Raw genomic sequence first — 18,180 nt, forward strand, 5'->3', positions numbered from 1 at the left:
ACAACGACCCTGATAATGTTACTTCGATTGACCCTGCTGTTGCTGTTGTCACTGCCAATGAGGGGTTTGAACCTTCTGACGGAAGGGCCACCGATCATAGGGCCTGTAAAAGCGCCGGAACTCTTTCTTCTTCTCAAGTCCAACCGACTTCAGGGTATTGAGCTCTGACTTAGTCCTCAACGTCTCCTCATCAGTGTGAGTGCCAAACAAGGATGAGCCTGTAAAAGGGAAATTGAGAATCCTGGGACTGCTCTTCCGGTTTAAGTGCAGTAAGACGAAGCCAGGATGATCTTCTGGCTCTGATTCCATGTGTATAGGAGTGCGCAGAAAGCGTCGCTCCATCAGCTGCGGCGCTGATCACGTGGTTTGCCACCAAGCTGCCTTCCTGCACAATTTCCTCAAAATCTCTGCGGTCTTCCCTTGGCAGCTTCTCTGTGAAACTCTGAAGGGAGTCCCACAAAGAACTGTCATAGCGCCCTAACAGGGCCGAAAACGCTGGTGACCTTCATCATGAAAGCTGACGTGCCACAGACCTTTCTCCCCCATGCATCCTGTGTTCTGCTCTCTTTATCCGGTGGAACTGTAGATGAGGAGGCTACTGCGTGCGTTGTTTTAGCCAAAGCTATAATAACAGAAACTGGTGGAGGATCAGATCTGAGAAATAAAGGGTCTTCTTCAGGAGGCCTGTATTTCTTCATGATTCTCGCTGGCGCAGCCTTGAGAGTAGTTGGTGTCAGAAAAATCCCCATTACAGGCTGGAGCAGACCCTGGACCAGAGGTATCAGTGGTTTGGCTGCTGATCTCTGATGCAAAGTCTCGGATATGACTGAGGACGAGCTTTGCTGAGTAGGCATAGCGATGTTTAATTTGTTTGCCCCTCTGGATAGAACATCATGATAAGTAACAACGTCCTCCACCGGAGAGATTCTCGACGATGGGCTGTCTGTCAGAGTCAGGGTGTTGTACCTCTTTGAGGAATGGGCAGAAAAGGATGAACTTGTTGGAGACCTGTGTTTTCTCCTTTGTTCTCGAGCTCTGGATCTTCTTCTTGAAGAGCGAGCAGGAGTATGCATGCGATCTCTACCCCTCGATGGAGTAGTAGGAGAGAAATCCGCTGCTTGCACGAGACGGGTTAGAGGAGACCTGTGCAAAGGGCTGGAATAGTCCTGAACACCTCTCGATTGTGCAGCGTCAGCTTTCTGCCAGTTATGCAGAGGCAACAACCATCTGGGAGAGAGGTGTACTGAGGGATATTTTTGTCTCTCTTCCTGCACAGGAGCTTCATTTAAACGTGAGCAATGTGCAGATGGAGATTTCCGCTTCTCCGTTCTTGCAGGATCCTCAGCAGGACAGGGTAGTACAGGTGAAGACGCCTGGCTTTGTGACATTGAAATGACCACCGGTGATCTTGAGGAAGAGAAAGAAAGACATCTTGATAACGTGCTCTGAGATTCTGCCCTTGAAGTCAGTGATGGCTACGGAGACAAACTCACTGAGCATGAGCCCGTAATGAATTTGTGCTTCGACGTTGAATGTCCAAGTTTGGACACTGACGGAATCCCTTGTCTCAACGGTGAACGCCGCTGCGTCGACGGAGACCTCTGTTTCGACGTCAAACGCCTTCATGATGCCATCAACAGAGTCTTCTGTCTCTACGTCAACCGTCTTGCCGTTGGAGGAGTCTTCTGCTTCCACAACGAGCATCTCTGCGCTGACGTCGACGGAGACCTCTGCCTCGACGTTGAACGCCTGTGCGCCGAATACTGGGGTCTTAACGTTTATCTTCTCTGGGATGAAGCCGACTGAGTCCTCTGCTTCAACGTCGGAGACGGCGTTTTATGTCTCAATGTCTATGATCTATGTACACATCTTGATGGAGATATGTGCCTCGACGTCGACCACTGAAAGTTGTACAGTGACTGAGTGTCCTGCCTCGACGTCAAACGTTTGGCCAACGCAGGCGGAGACCTATTACTTGACGTTGACTGTCGCCTGGTTGACTTCAACAGAGGGTCTTTTACCTAACTCGACGTTGAAGCTGCCGTCTTCGGCCTTGGAGTTGAACGATGCGAGTGCACCGCTGAAGACTTCAACAACGACATCTGCTTCTTCGCCGGCTGTAGGTTCGACGCCAATCAAGACGCTGAAGGTGAACAGATCGGGATCTTGCTTCTCGCCGCCGATCGTGGTATCTTTTTTTTCTGCCTCGCAGGAGGCCTACCTTATTCAGAGAGTCCATATAAACGAATTTTCTCCCTATCCTTGAGTGTTCTTCTGGACAGTTTTTTACAATGTGGACAGTTCTCTGGAGAGTTAGTCAGGGAGGCAGAGGATACACACAGAATATGTGTCAGGCTTGGCCTTCTTCTTGCCACAGGAGGGGCAAGGATCAAAAAGTGAAGCCATTCTGACGGAAATAAAACCATTTTCTGCCCAAAAACTGGTTAAACTTAACTCCAAAGACAAAAAGATGTTGAGTGAAAGGTAGAAACCCTTAAAAAGTTTAGGTAATTTTGACAAAAAAGTCAAAAAGGACAGAGCTGTGAAATCCAGGGTCCTGGCTGAAGGAGCCGGAAAGAACAACTGAGCTAACTGTCACCCCATAGGCATGATGGGATACTAGGAATCATGGCTGCCTTAAAGGCACAGTGCCAGTTAATGTGCACTTGCTTTCATTTTCTATGCTATTGGCTTACAATGCAGCCTATAGGCTAACTGCCTGCTCTATTTGCAGTTTTCATGAGTTGTACTCATTAAAAAGAGTTAAAGTGATACTTGCCCTCCTGTGGTTAATATATTCATTATGTGTTTGCACAAGTATTAGTTTTATTATTGCATTGTTTAGCCTCCTAAATTGGGGTTGCATTGGTATGAGAAAAAATTATATATGGATATATTTATAGAGCTGTATATATATGTTTTTCATAAATACCTTTTTATTATTTTCGGGGTCCTGGAAGAGAAAGAAGGGTTTTCCTCTGAGAGAAAATTAGGGCTTTTCTAGACATTACAGTCGAGAGACATCTGCCATGATGGTCAGAGAATGTGCATAGGCAATGGAGCATATCCCCTTTAGATTCTGCCTGAAGTGTCATCACAAGTACGCACAAATAGAAAGCCATGTTTGCAGCCTTTTCTTACCAAAAACCACAACAGCAAGGGCTGTATCACATGTGCAGCCTGCCAGCCCAATACCCTGAAGATGAGGGAGAATAAGATAAGATCATTACACCATGGCATTGTCGAAGTATAGTTGAAGGACCTTTGCCTCTTAAGCGATTAGAGAAACCCAAAGACACATTGGAAGCAAAAACTCTGATGCTGAAGAGGTTGTAGAAACAGAGGAGTCATCTTTTTTGTTGCAAGATGCGTCAAACAAGTGGCAGGTAAAACAAAGGCACAATGGGGCTAAGCTGAACCATTCAAGCTTGAAATCAAAGGCTACCCAAGATCAAAGATAACTGGGAATGAGAATAAGCATAAACAAAAGTAATGTCATAGGTCAAAGTCGAAAGACACTGTTGGCCATAAACCCTCAGAATTGGCCTCCACTCCAAAAGGCAATTTAGCGCTGGAGGGAGAAAGAGCCCTGAGAGAAGGAGATCTTGGTGCTGAAAAGAAATAGCTTAACGTCAAACAGAAAACTCTCAACATCGAGGGAAAGAAACGAAGGCTCAAGGCTGAAATGAAGGCCTTTATGAAGAGGGAGTTCACAGACTTCCACAACAGATACTGCATTGCCAAGCAGTGAGGAGCAAGATGGGGAGCTTAAGCCTCCAAAGGCCCCTGAGCCCTAGCAGATAGAATAAGAAGAGCTTTTCTATAAACTGAGCGCCAGAAGGTCTGTTTTTATCAAGGGTTCCTACAAGACTCAGAGGAGGAAGGATGTCAAGATATAGAAACTGAGCCCCCCCCGCCCCCACTCCCAACAAAAAAAGAAGAGCTGGGTACCTACCCTTCTAAGCCCTCTTCAACTGACGACATCACAATGTACAACGCCCTTGTCAAAAGGCTGGCAGCAACATATTGGGTGCAAATAGAAGAGGAACAGATAGATTCTTGTTTCCAGCTGGAAACCCGGCAACCCGTGCAGAGGAAAACAAATGTTCGAGGCATGTGTGCTTGCAAGTTGGTTTTCTTCGAACCAGTCTTTTCCAGTTACGAGGTAAGGTGATTCCTCCTTTCCGTGATAGTGCGCATGGGTATCGACTCCATTGTTAGATTGTTTTCATTCCGCCATTGGGTTTGGACGTGTATGGTGGCGCTTCAATTCAAAACAGTTAATCGGGATCCCTTCGGTTCGCAATTCATCTACCCTCATCTGTATTGTTTTCGATTGCCTCTCCACATATATTTGTGTCAAAATCCAAGAAAACCTAATCTAGATTATCGAAAAAACTTGCGGCCTTCAGGCCTACCTCTTGCCTCTGCTTCTACTTCAAGAACCAGCGGCCAGCCTTCCGCCAATGGAACGGACGCCGTTTTAGTTCTGTCCTAGATGCCATTCCAAATATCTGCCTACCGACCTGCATAAGGTCTGTAATCGGTCTCTCCCCGGAGTATAAAGAGGAAGACTGCAATGCATGTCAATAATTCCGTTCCAAACAGACTCTGCGGAACAGTCTGGCTCAGAGACATGCAGCTACAGAGTATCCAGGACACCCTTGTTATCTTTGGTGAGGACATCGAGTAGGATCAGGAAGAAATGGCAACAGAGGAAGAAGAGGCCTTCTCCCTCCAGGACTCCAATTCTGATTTGGAGATCGAACTCGAGTCCCAAGACGTCCTGGCTGGACAGGGTGCCATGAGTACCAAAGCCCCTTTGCCCATGAAACCCACTCCAACTAAACAAAAGGCTATTGAGCCACCACTGCCAACAGGCCATGGTTGGCACGAGACTCTGATTCAAATGTCCCGTCTTCGAGCTCGGCACCGAAACAGCAAGTCAACCCTTCCATTCCGAGCCCGAGTCGAGATGATACCCCTCCAATTCCGAAAAATCTCGGATCAAAAGAGAAAAAGAAAAAAATCCAGCTCTGCACCCCAAATTTTGGCGGCAAAACAAAAAGACACTCCCTTACAGTCACCGGAGCAGATTTTGGAGAAAATGAAGGCAAAGCTCGTTCCTAAACAAAAGAAGATTCACATAAATCCTGATACTGGACACACAACAGCTGAACCGGTGATACCTTTAAAAAGAAAGGCAGACATTGAATACAGAATTCCTCTCAAAAAGAAAAAGGACATAGCTACTAGCCCTATTCATATTCCCCAGTCCCCACCACCATCTTCACCAAGACCCATTATACCAGATACAGATCCTTGACACATTACACCATTAGGTTTTCCTAACACAAATCCCAATACAGAGGTGGATGATTCAATTATAATCAGTCACCAAAAGATCCATGGGATGACTATAATATAAATCCACCACAAGATACAGACCCTGATCTATATCAGGCAAAACCGTCCCCTCCTGATGATACTGCATATCAGAAATTAATTGCTAGGGCAGCTAGTTACCATGGAGTACCTTACCATAAGGAGGCACTGGAAGAAGATTTCCTATTTGAAACCTTAGAAAGCACACATAAAACCACACAAACGTTGCCTATGTTTAAAGATATGTTAAGGCACACTAATGATATTTTTAAAGACCCTGTCCGACCGTGTTTACTAACACCTGGAGTGTACAAAAAAATTATAAGCCCCCTCCCTCTGACCCAGTTTTTATTAACGGTCCGTTGTCTTTAGATTCCTTAGTGGTGTCTAATGCCCGTAAAAGTACAAATCTTCATACATCGGGTGGAGTCTCCAGATAAAGAATCCAAATTCATAGATGCATCAGGGAAAAGAGTAGCTGCTCAGTCAGCCAGCCAATGGCGTATAGCTAATACACAAAGTCTCTTGTCCAGATACGATAGAGCTCACTAAGAAGAAATGGAAGAATTATTAAAATAGGTCCTAGAATAACACAAAAAGAGAATCCAGGAAATAGTACAAGAAGGGAAACTTATGTTCGAGGCATGTAAGCTGTAGATCACAAGCTTTGCTTACTCCTGCCATCTATTGTTGGGTCCAGATGTTTGCAAGTTGTTTTTCATCGAAGAAGTCTTTATGTTCATGAGGTAGGTGACGCCTCCTTTCGGTGATAGTGCGCACGGGCATTGACTCCATTGTTAGATTGTGTTTTTTCCACAATCTGGTTCGGACATGAATTGCTGCTCTCCGGTTCAACACCATTTCTCGGGTTCCCCTCAGTACGCAATCCACTTACCCTCTACGGTATTGTTTACTATTGCGTATTTCCTTTCTCCACGTATCGTATTGAATACATAAACTCTTTTCGATCATCAAATTCAAGAAAAGTCGTTGGGCCTACTCGTGTCGGTCCGCCGCCCAGTCGATGGAACGGACTCCACTCAAATTCTGCCCGTGGTGCCACGCGAAGATCCCGTGCGCCGACTCGCACGAAGTGTGCAAACTGTGTTTATCTCCAGAGCACAACGAACAAGACTGTGACGCGTGTAAATATTTCCGCTCCACGACAACGCTCCATGACCATCTGGCTCGTCGTTGCGACATGCAGAGCCAGAACACTGGTTCCATTCCGGACCTCTTCAGAGAAGATTCCGAACAAGGGACGGGCGATGCACTAGGGGCAGAAGAAGAACAGGAGGATCCTATATCCATCTAAGAATCCGGCTCCGATATGGACAAAGACACCCCGCAAGGTCAGCGTATCGTGAGTACACCAATCCTCCCTTACCCCAAACTCCAACTCAGCCAAAGAAAAAGGCTCAGGTCCAACCTCTGCCTTCGGGCCATGGTCGGCACCGAGAACATGTTTCCAACGCTCCGCCTTCGGGCTCGGTACCGAAAAGTATGTACAATCGAGTTGTCCACACTCAAGCACCGAGCCAAAACTTTTGAGGTAGAGGCCAAAACCCGTCTCAGGCCCACCTCTTTAGACACCTAAATAGTCTTTGGAGCCTAAATCCTCGGCACCGAAAACTTTGGCGCCAAAACATAAAGATGCTCTGATACAGTTGAAGGAGCCCCGTTCCGATGTCCTGAAACAAATGGAACTGTACATCAATGCAAAGACTGAACATATTGTGACTAAATTGCCACTCAAACGCAAAACTGACTCGGAGGAAGCCTACCACATTCCTTTAAAGAAGAAACATGTGGGTACTAACCCTTCTCCTCCTCAATCACCTCCTTCCCCAGAAACACAACACTTGTTAATTACCCCCTACTTATTCACCACCACCATACACCCCTGATAATCAGGATGATGGTGATGGGGACAATGATCCTGCACCTGCAGACCCCTGGAAGGATTAGAATACAGACTCTCCCACAGGTAACAATCCTGATCTTTACCCTACTAAACCTTCTCCGCCAGATAACGTAGGCTATATAGAACTGTTAAGCAGAGCTGCTGATTATCACAGGGTTCAATTACACAGAGAATATCTAGAAGAGGATTTCCTTTTTGAAACACTTGGCAGTTCCCAAAGATCCACTCACACACTCCCCATGCTCAAGTGTATGCTAAGACATGTGGATGACATGTTTAAGGATCCTGTGCGGGCCCGTATTCTCATGCCCAGGATAGACAAAAAGTATAAATCTGCACCATCAGACCCAGTTTACATCAAGGGCCAGTTACCCTTAAATTTGTTAGTAGTTTCTAATGCCTGTGAACAGGCTAATTCTCAAACGTCAGGAGATGCTCCACCTCCGGACATAGAATCTAAGTTGATAGACGCATCTGGAAAAAGAGTAGCATCCCAAGCTGCAAATTTCTGGTGCATTTCTAACACCGAAGCCCTTTTAGCCAGGTACGATAGGGCGCATTGGGACAAAATGGAGCAATTGCTCCAATTCCTGCCTGATGAGCACAAGTTCAAAGCTCGAGACCTGGTGCAAGAGGGAAAGCTCATCTCTAACAATTTAATTAGGTGCGCGTTAGATGCGACCGACACTCCAGCTGGAGCTGTCAACACCAGCGTGCTACTAAAAAGGCACGCATGGCTAAGAATTTCTGGGTTGAAACCAGAAGTTCAGGCTTTTATTCTTAACCCACAGTTTGACAAACAACACCTCTTCGGTCCTTGTTATAGACACATCCTTAGAAAAAATTAATAAGTACATAGACGTGCGAAAAATCTATTGGAGCTCTACAGTCCCCTTCTGGCCGTGGGTCCTTTTGGCGCTACTTTTATCATGGAGAGTCCAAGAATACCTCCTCGGATACTGCCTGTATACTGTACAAAAACATCAATCAGCCTTCTGCTTCCAGGAGGTTTCTTCAGAGGGGTCTACAGAGGCAACAATGGCAAAGGTAGAGGTAGAGGTTCCAACACACGTACCTCCCCCTCCAACACCAAACAGTGAATTGCCCACATTCCTCCGATCATTTAACACCTGTCGGGGGGCGTCTTTCACAATTCCTACCCGTCTGGCAATCAGTAACTACAGACAAATGGGTACTAGGAATTATTTATTCTGGTTATTGCCTGGAGCTTACCAACAATCTCCAAACATTCCTCTATGTTCACACAAAATGTCACCAGACCATTTACACATCCTCAAACTAGGTTCAATTTCTCCTTTTGAAGGGAGCCATCGAGCCCGTACTACTAGAATATCAGGAGTCCGGCTTATACTCCCTGTAATTTCTCATACCCAAAAAAGATGGTTCTCTCAGACCTATTTTGGATCTCAGAGAATTAAACCTTTACATATAATCAGATCACTTTCACATGGTGACGCTTCAGCAAGTGCTCCCACTGTTACAACAGATTGACTTTGTCTACTCTAGACTTAAAGGACGCGTATTTCCACATTCCAATACATCCCGCTCATCACAAATTTCTCAGATTTGTAGTAGCAGTTCCACATTACCAGTTCAAGGTACTCTCATTTGTCTTGGGACAGTGTGGGGAGTACTAGGTCTCGTACGAGTTCACTGGAGTCTTCCTCAGTATGGGGCGCATCAGTAGTGTATACCGCGTTGAAGTGGTTGGCGAACCAGTTCACAATTTCTTGCGGGTCCGTTAAGCAGTCATTGCCCAGTGTCTTGAGTTCTGGCAACCAGTCTGCTTGCCCACTCCTTTTTATCAAGCCAGGCTAATTAACTTTCCGGCTTTGTCCCCCAGATAATAAATTCTGTCAGTTTTCCCCTTCCCAGACTTTTGGCCTTGTCAGTCGCCAGTTCTTTGTAGTCTTGTTTGAGTTGGAGTAGGTGCAATGTCTCCGGAATTACTTCAGTTTCCAATTCTTTTTCTACTCAGTAAATCTCTGCCTCCACCACTATGATTTCCCTCTGTCCATCCTTTATACACCAGCTATTAATGACAGGGCCTGTCCCATTATCACTGTCTTAAAGTCCTCCCAGAGAGTTTGCGGGGAATCCACAGTTCCCTCATTTTCTTGAAAGTAATTCTCTATGGTTTTGAGGAGGTCTTTGCGGATTGTGGGGTCTCAGAGATACCAAGGGTTGATGGGGGCGACTCTTCCCACTCTAGTCTGGCTGAGGATTAAATGTACTCATAACGGGGAATGATCAGAGATACCCCTAGCTGACTTTTCCTCCTTGATGGCCATCTTGTATTCAGCCAGAATAGCCTTATAGACAATGTTATCATGAGGATGGTAACATTTCCTCCACTCCCGCTCTTGGCGGCCTGTCTGAGTAGTCTAAGTCTATCTGCAAACCAAGGTGCTGTGGGCGTCTTTCTTTAAATATGTATTTCCTTGAGTGGGGCCACACTATTAATGAATGCAGTAATCCATGAGGAAAATGATGTGACTGCTGATTCTGCATGCTCATGGGCTGTCCTTTTAAAGTTAGTCAGGGTCTAGGATTGGGTTTCTTCCATAAGCCCTTTCCAGTCCCTTTTAAGCAAGCATTGGAATAGCCAATAGGTCTTGCCTTTTGGGACCTTATACGTGTTCTGCCAGACCTGTTGGCTTTGCCAATGTGTTTAGGCTATGTTGTAGAGGAGTGTACCTGCTTTGCAGCATGTTGACAATTTATAATAAAGTAATAAGTATTTTTGTTACCTTGTATGGCCATCTTGTGAATGTTGTCACAATAGGTCTCAGACCCATGGCAGACATAATCAAACATTGTTGGCGATTGCTGGATATGTAGTGCCAGTACTAGGTAAAGAGAACTGTGTTTCCCTTTCCTTGATGGCCCCTTTTAAGTGCTAATGATGGTAATATTTTTTAAGCCAGTAGTTATTGTCGCAGATATTGTTTTTGTGAAGCACTTTCACCCACCCCCTGGGTCTTTTATGTGCATTTAAAAAACCTCTGAAATATAAACATTGTTGCACGGATAGACGCACACAAACGTGCAAGCACAAAAACATAGAAACATGCACGCACAGACAGACATGCACACATTTGGAAACACATCCACCTGCAGATGCAACCACACACGCATACATATACACACTCATGCACACATATGTAAGCAAGTAGAAGCACATACAAACACAGATACACAAATGCAAATAGAAATGCATATAGCGAGCATGCACATACATATGCAGCACTACCAAGAGCAGCTACATTTACGCACATACCCATGTAGATATACAAGAACACACAAACACAGTCCCTCCTTCATACCTATGCAAAGCAGTTTGCACAATATCACGATGTTTGTTAGAAAGGAGTAACACACTTGCAGAAATGTGTCCATTCTGAATGGTTTCTGAGTACGTACGTGTATGACATTCAGCTTTGCCACAATGTTTTTTGCTATATCAAGCCTTTTGTTGGATACATTTTTAGCAGACCTTTAAATGGTACAGTTTTACATAATGTGTTTATTTTTGGTGCGCAGCGTTCCTTCCTTCAACATCATCCACACTGGGGGCGTTGGTCAAAATTAAAGGAGAAAGCGGGTCGGAAAGGCGATAACGGGGCAGTAAGAGGCAGCGTAGACTGAAAGAAAGGGAAACATGACAGGACAGAGTGTGAAGGGGTATGGGGCCGAGAGAAGGAGCGGGCTCAGAGAGGAGAAGGCGTTGAAAGGGAAGATGCAACAGGGAAAAGCAGTTTGCACAATATCCCGATGTTTGTTAGAAAGGAGTAACACACTTGCAGAAATGTGTCCTTTCTGAATGTTTTCTCAGGTTTTTAAACTAAACATCTCACAGTAGCCGGAACCTGCATCAAACTCGCGCAGGGAAAGCGAGTGAAAGTGTGGAGAGCCTGCAACACTAAAACAAGCGCATCTCCTCCCGTCTCAGCCGGCTCCTGGAAGAGGCACAAAGGAGCCGGGGGAGGGAGGGAGAGAGGGAGGGAAGGAGGAAGGGAAGGAGGGAAGGAAGGAAGGGGTAGGGGAGGAGGCTTTCACAAGCGCGGCCGCACGAACAGGCCAAAAACAACCTTTGAAATATAACACTCAACAGATGCACACTGTGTGCCGCTGCTCATAACCGCATGGTGGATGCGGTAGGCATCAACATTTAAAAAAAAGTTGGGACAAAAAACTGCCTTTGGCCAATTGCGTGCTTTCATTTTTGAAAGCCACACGCAAAGGCCAATGAAATGTCACTACAACACGCACGAGCTTGCTTGAAGTCCAGAGTGATTCCAATAGGTCATCTCCTAGAGCAGCGCTGTGCTAGGCTCGACCTAAAAAGGTTTTCTTTCCACCAGTACCTGTTTCATGGCAAACAGGTAATGAAACGAAAAAAGGGACAGCGTAATTATCTGTCCACGAGGGGGAAAAGATTATTGACTTTAAGCCGACCATCGTTCGTAAGGATTATATCCAAAGTGTGGCCTGCTTTGTGAGTACGTGCAAGAACTAGTTGAGACAGACCACAACATGAAATCAGTTGTTTGATGGGCAGCGTGTCCTTTCAGGCATCATTTTCCAGATTAAAATTAAATCCTTTTAAATTCTTAAACAATGTGAAGTTACTTTTGCCCAAATAGGGTTCTAATAAGTGAGCAAACTTTTTTTGTGTATGTCTTTATTGGGGTATCAAAGTTTACAACACTGTTAATGTGCAGATAATAAAATATCAGTACTTATTGAACTGCCCCCACGAACAGCAACAGTTAAATTTGAAACCCCTCCGTCCCATAAGCCCGTACTGTTTTGATAAACGTACATTACATTACTTCTAGGCCTGCAGTCTAGGGTAATATGACATCCGGAACGCATGAAAAAACCCAAAAAAACCATCCTATCTAAGAGGAACAGGCCCAGCAATAGTCCTGTATATAGAGTCCAAAGTCAACGTATTCCAACCTTGTCATCCTTATACCACCCTCAGCTGTCGTCGGTTGTCCCCCTCTTCCTGTTCCATCTCTGCGGTAGCCCCCTGAGAGAGGAGATATGCGGTTAGTGGGCCCAAGATGTCTTTAGGTTGTGACGAGAGTGGAAGTAACTCTGCATAGTTGAGCGATTATTACTGCCAAGTGGTCACGTCCTGTATCCAGTTGTTGAATTTAGGGGAACGCCCCCATTTACAAGCTACTCTGCGTTTAGCTATGAGGAATCCCAGCGCTAGGAACTTTCTATGTACAGTAACTATGTCTTGGGTGCATCTCAGTGTAGGAAGGTGGATATCTGACTATATGGTTTCCCCAACTTTTTGTCTAGTGTTTAGCTGGTTTTCGACTTAGTTGGCCTGGGATCTTGCTAATCAGGGCCCCAGGCTATCTGCTCTCACTGTAAAATGGACTCCATGTACTTTAGGTACATCTCCAATTGGATGTTGGGTCACCTTATGAGCCCCTGTATAGGGTACCATAGGTACCCAGCGCATAGGTGCATCCAAGGCCTACCAGGGGCTGCAGCATGTATTATGCCACCCCTGGCTGGCCATCCACATTGACACAACTGGCTGATCACTCACCTGGGGAAAGGTCGTGTAATCACCCTTTGCTTAGGTATAGTATCCCTATACCTACCATTACATATAGACACATATATACCTGTAAGTCACTCCTATGGCATGCCTTAACAATCCTGAAGGCAGAGTGCTTGGTTTTATGTGAGATGGTGCTCTAGCATGAGCTGAGCCTGTCTGCAGCTTTCGGAACCATGTCCTTATAGCTGTTCTATGATATAGCCATACCATATACTCTTAAGTGCATTATAATCCTTGCAGTTAATGCTAACTTTGGTTTGGCTTTATCAAAACATGTCATGTAAGGTGTCATAAGTTTTGGAATACTACCCCCCTCACCCCCCGCCAGTCCTGGCGGCGGGGGTAGCATTCCACACTTCTAGAGGGAGAAGACATGTAGTTGTAGCTTTACCCGGTTAAAGTTAAACAGAGCCTCAGCATCACAAAATGGATGCTGCTGCCACAGACACAAGTCTGACCTCCTGCAGCTGGGAGCCCTTCCAGCGAGGGAGGCCTGGACAATAGATTTCCTGCCTTGGGAGGTGCTAGCACCTCCCCAGACAGGCTATAGTGTACTGGGGCAGGGTGGGTTGAATGAAATGAGATACTGCCTGGGGCACACAAGGTGCTCCATGCATAGCCCGGTTCAAACCAGTTGCTGGGGCACACCAGCCCCAGCTCTGGTGCGAAACTGGACAAAGGGAAAGGGGTGTAACCACCCCCTTCCCAGGTTCCACCCATAGGAGGGACCTAGCAGGTAATCCAGACCCTTAGATTGGTATAAAGCTAGGAGCTGAGTCTAGAGACTTAAGATTATCCTGAACTGAAACTCTGAAACTTCGACATTCTACTGCAACTAGAAGACTGAAGAATCTCCCTTGTGGTCAAGTTGTGACCACCCTGTGCAAACAGGCACCATCAGTGACTTGCCGGTTTGCTTTGTCGACGCTCCCGCCGGAGCCCGAAGACTTAGCGTCGCAGCCTCTGGACTTCCAGACTTCTCTGACCCCGACCCACATCCACAGCAAAGCTGAGACCCGTGGCGGACACGAGAGACGTGGGACAGACTACCTGCAGTACCTGCTTTTTGCTAACTGTGCAGCTTCTGAGGCGTCCTCGAAGTTGTGCATTGGGACTTGAGAAGCCCCAACCCCGAGCCGTAAGTGCACCGAAGCTCAGCCCTCCACACTCCACGAGTGCCGCGTGGGGCCTTCTCTTGCATTTCTTCTCGACGCATCTTCGCGGTTGCTAGCCCGCTGGCTAGTGGCCCTCCTAGAGACATCTTTGCGAATCAACACCGCTTGCCTGGTTGCTCCGGGCTTGCTCCTGCTTTCCTGTAAAGGGGAAGCTCCCCAGACCTTGCTGGTCTGAACAAAAGCCGATCTTCCCTTCCTGCGTGGGTTGCCTTTGCCAAGGCTTGTTGACTCCAATCCGGAAGCCGACACCGCCAACAGCGAGATCCTTCGTGGGACTGTCCGTATCCAGCTTCCTGGTCATCGTCGACGCCTCCTGGTCCACGTGGCTGCAGAGACAAGCTTCACTTCTTTACCTATTTGCAGCTCGACATCGCCTGGTTCCTTCCTGGTCACTGGCTAGTGACCCAGACTCTGTCCCCTCTGCTTTCAGGTTCTTCATGCTCTCATACACCCTTGGATCCAACTGGACATCTTCCTCCTGGTCGCCTGCAGCATCTTTGCGCAGCTCTCCATAGGATTCGATGACGAAACCCAACACGAAAGAACACCTATGCACCCGGCTTCCCTGGGTGAGGTATATGCAGTAGCTTGAGATCTGTCCATCACTAGGCATATGGTTGTGTTAAAGTCACCCCCCCATAGCAGGTAAGTGGAGCAGAGAGTCTGGATTTTACTCCATAGTAAGTTTAGGGTCTGGGTGTCGTCTGTGTTGGGACCGTAATAGTTAGCTATTGTGATGTCCGGCGAAACTAGTCGCCCCAAAATTAGGCAGTATCTACCCTGAGGGTCAACCTCATTCCCTCCCAGCAGAAAAGCCTCATTACATTTGATAAGGATAGCAACCCCCCTTGAATACGTGGAGTAGGACGAAAAGCAGCAGTGGGAGGCCCATCTGGCAGCAAACTGAGGCGTGGTCGCAGGGTCAAAGTGGGTTTCTTGCAATAGGGCTATGTGGATGTGGTGTCTCTCTAGGTATCCTATGACCTGTCCCTTCTTTCGTGGGTTATTTAAAACCCAGACGTTCCATGATTGAATGAGCATCTTGTTCTTAGCGTCTGGAATGTCTGTCATTTCCCCACCATAAATAGGTTAACATTGCTCTTTTACCGTAAAGACTGGGCTGCGTAATTAGATCAGACAGTACAGGGCAGTACCCAACTCCCCCCTCCCACACAGACATCCCCAACTTGTCGGGCATTATTACCCTCCCTGGTCAAACACTAACTAAAATAATTATCAATAGAGCACAGGAAAACTAAAATGGGGGATTACCCACACAGGGAAAATACTAGGGGCCCACTACTTGCCATCTCCCTTCCTTCATCTCACCCACTTGCCACCAAGTCTTCGTCAGACTAGCAGCTGTTATGGGAGGAAGGTGAGAGTCCGGGCGAATCGTTGGTCAGAGTCTCTTCGTATGCGAGGGATCGCTTGTTATCTTCAATTAGCAAATGTCATCAGAGGTCCGAGTAAAAAACAGATTATCAAAACAACAGAGTGGACGGCACAATATCAGTCTGTAGCCGACGTTGAAGATTTAGATCTGGAAGGTAAACAGGCGGTCATCTCTGTAGGGGACTGCCGGCGGCAACGTTTAAGGTAGTCCTCAGCTTTTTGTGGTTTCTGGAAGAAATGCTGCTTTCCTTTGTGAGTAATGCGAACTTTCGCTGGGTACAGCATTGCGTACGGGATGTCTTGAGCTTGTAGCTAATTTTGGACAGCAGCATATATGCGCCTCGCTTCCTGCATGTTTTGTGTGAAATTCGGATAGAAGGCGAGGGTAGTGTTTTCGTAGTGGACTTGCTTCTTATCTCGAGCTAGGCGCAGCACTGTGTCACGATCTCGATAGTTGTGGAACTGGACTATCACGGAGCGTGGAGGTGCACCTGGAGGTGGGCGTGCATTCAAGGATCTATGCTCTCTTTCTACCGTCAGGTGGGCGGAAAAAGAGTCCTTCCCAAACAGGTCGACCAGGAGCTGCTCAATAAAGTCCTCCATGCGGCCTGTATTGGTCATCTCCGCAAGTCCTAGGATGCGAACATTGTTCCACCTGGAGCAGGCCTCCAAATCTTCCTTTTTTTCGGCGATGATCTTGAGGAGCTTGTCCATTTGCGAGACACGTTCTCCGCTCCCCGCGGCCCCATCCTCCAGGTCGGAGATTCTAGTTTCCGCCTCCTTGAGCCTTTGGTCGTGCTGGTCCAGTTTGCGCACCACAGCGTCCAGGCACGTGTTCATGGTGTCCATTTTCGTATCAATGGATGTCCGACTGGATGTCTTCTTCTTGGCTGTCTGCTCTGTCAGAATCAGCGTGGTCCGCGGAACCATTTTTGGACGCCTTGCGCGACTCAAAAGGTATTTTAGTTTGCTATGTGTCTGTTCTGCCCATTGTGGTCTCTGGAGTGCAATGAAGTCCTCCGGCAGAAATGTAATGTGACTCAGGCCCTTTGGAAAGAGGGCCGTTTGGGCGCCAGAAATGTATCGCGGTATAGTCACCACTGGTCCGCAATTCAGTCTCGCCTTGGCTGCAGGGAAGGGCGCAGCGTTTGCGATTAGCAACTGTTCTGGAGTGTGATCGTCGTACAGTGCGGCTAAGTGTTCAGGTAGTGGGAGGATAGATGTTGGAGCCTTCACCTACCCCCAGCGTCCGGCTCGGGCCCACTGTCTATGGGTAATGGTAACTGGCTTCTCAGAGTGGGGAAACTGTCTCCCGCTGCTCCGCGCCTTTGGGGTATGGTGGCAATCAAGTGTATCTGCTCTTTTCATAGCCCTGTCGCTGGCAGGGCCAGGTGCTCCTGATGCATCGGGCCCTGTCCTTGATATGTTCGCTATTATGGCGCTGACTTCTCGTTTAAGGCCCCTAGTGCTGCAGTTGACTAGATGATAATGGGCTGGTGACTCTTCGCTGCCCTCACGTCTCTAGCAGGGTGCATGGCAGGGTTCCTTGTAGCTCCATCTCCAGTCCACCCAATCCTCCAGTTCAGGCCAGGGGCAGTTAGTTAGGGGCGGCCTCCCGATGCAATAAACACAGCAGCCGCGTGTCTCTCCTCCCCTTTGCAACTCCTCACCTCTATGATGCAGCCAGGGCAAAGGCAGCCCTCCCTTATTGCGGTGTCACCTTCAGCCGCGTACCACACTTCTGTTGTTTCTGGGCTCGGGCCTACTTTCCTGTTTTAGTTTGCGGTCTTGCGTATATCACGGCACCGCCCCTCTGCTCCAGGCCCCAAGCGCGGTGTCGGGCGCGGGGACGTCAGACTCCCGTCCTTTCTGCTAACTGCACTGATTCGGGCACACTTCATCGGTAGGGCCTCCAGGTATTCCGGCAGCGATTCAGTTCAACTTAGAGTGCTTAATACGACTCAGGATGGATCAGTAGGATTTTTGTCCACCCGGCGGGCGAAAGCCTTACTGGTGTGCGGCCATCTTGGTCGCACGCCACCTAGCAACCCCATAAGTGAGCAAACTGAGGGTATACATGCAGACTTAAGTCCATGAGGCCTGTACATAAGGATCCCTATGAAAGAATCATTGGGCCCAATTTTTAATGAGAAGGATAGCGCTTCACAGGGGTCAGTTACAAAGGGATCAATAATACAAGTAAACTTTTGTAAATACCTACAAGGACTCCTCCAGGTCTAATAAATCTATCATGTTGCGCAATGGAGTAGCCTGGAGGGGTAGCATCTACCAAGTCCAGTCCAGAAAAGTCTTTAGCTCCGCTCTCTGTAACAAAACCCCAGTCAGGCTTATGGTTCATAATAAGTTCTGCAGCCTCTACTTTTTTTTAAGAAGGTACCTGGCGTTGAAAGCAGGCCTAGGTAGCTGGCTATGTTAGTAGTAGTCAGCTCCTCAGAGCGAGGGGGCAGGGAGAGCTCATGAGCCAAAGTGGAAGATGATGTGGAGGGACTGGGCTGTAATTTGCTTGGGTGGCACCTATTAGTAATATTGTAAAACAGAATATTGAAATTAAAAGAAAAGTGTCAGGGTACTGGGTAACACTGGTATCGCAAATTAAGAAACTGATTTTTTATACGTTTGGGCCATTGAAGTAGCTGACTAGATGAAGTATGCCCCCCATCCCCCCCCAT

The 18,180-nt window shown here is 47.2% G+C and overlaps 1 protein-coding gene across 2 annotated transcripts in view; it reads left to right on the top strand.

The window, feature by feature from the left end:
* Positions 1-18,180, top strand: part of TRPC4AP (transient receptor potential cation channel subfamily C member 4 associated protein) — a 729,914-nt gene that overhangs the window by 447,259 nt on the left and 264,475 nt on the right. The gene's annotated exons all lie outside the window — the stretch shown is intronic.

This window comes from Lissotriton vulgaris, chromosome 7 (assembly GCF_964263255.1).
Source record: "Lissotriton vulgaris chromosome 7, aLisVul1.2, whole genome shotgun sequence".
Classification (NCBI taxonomy): domain Eukaryota; kingdom Metazoa; phylum Chordata; class Amphibia; order Caudata; family Salamandridae; genus Lissotriton; species Lissotriton vulgaris.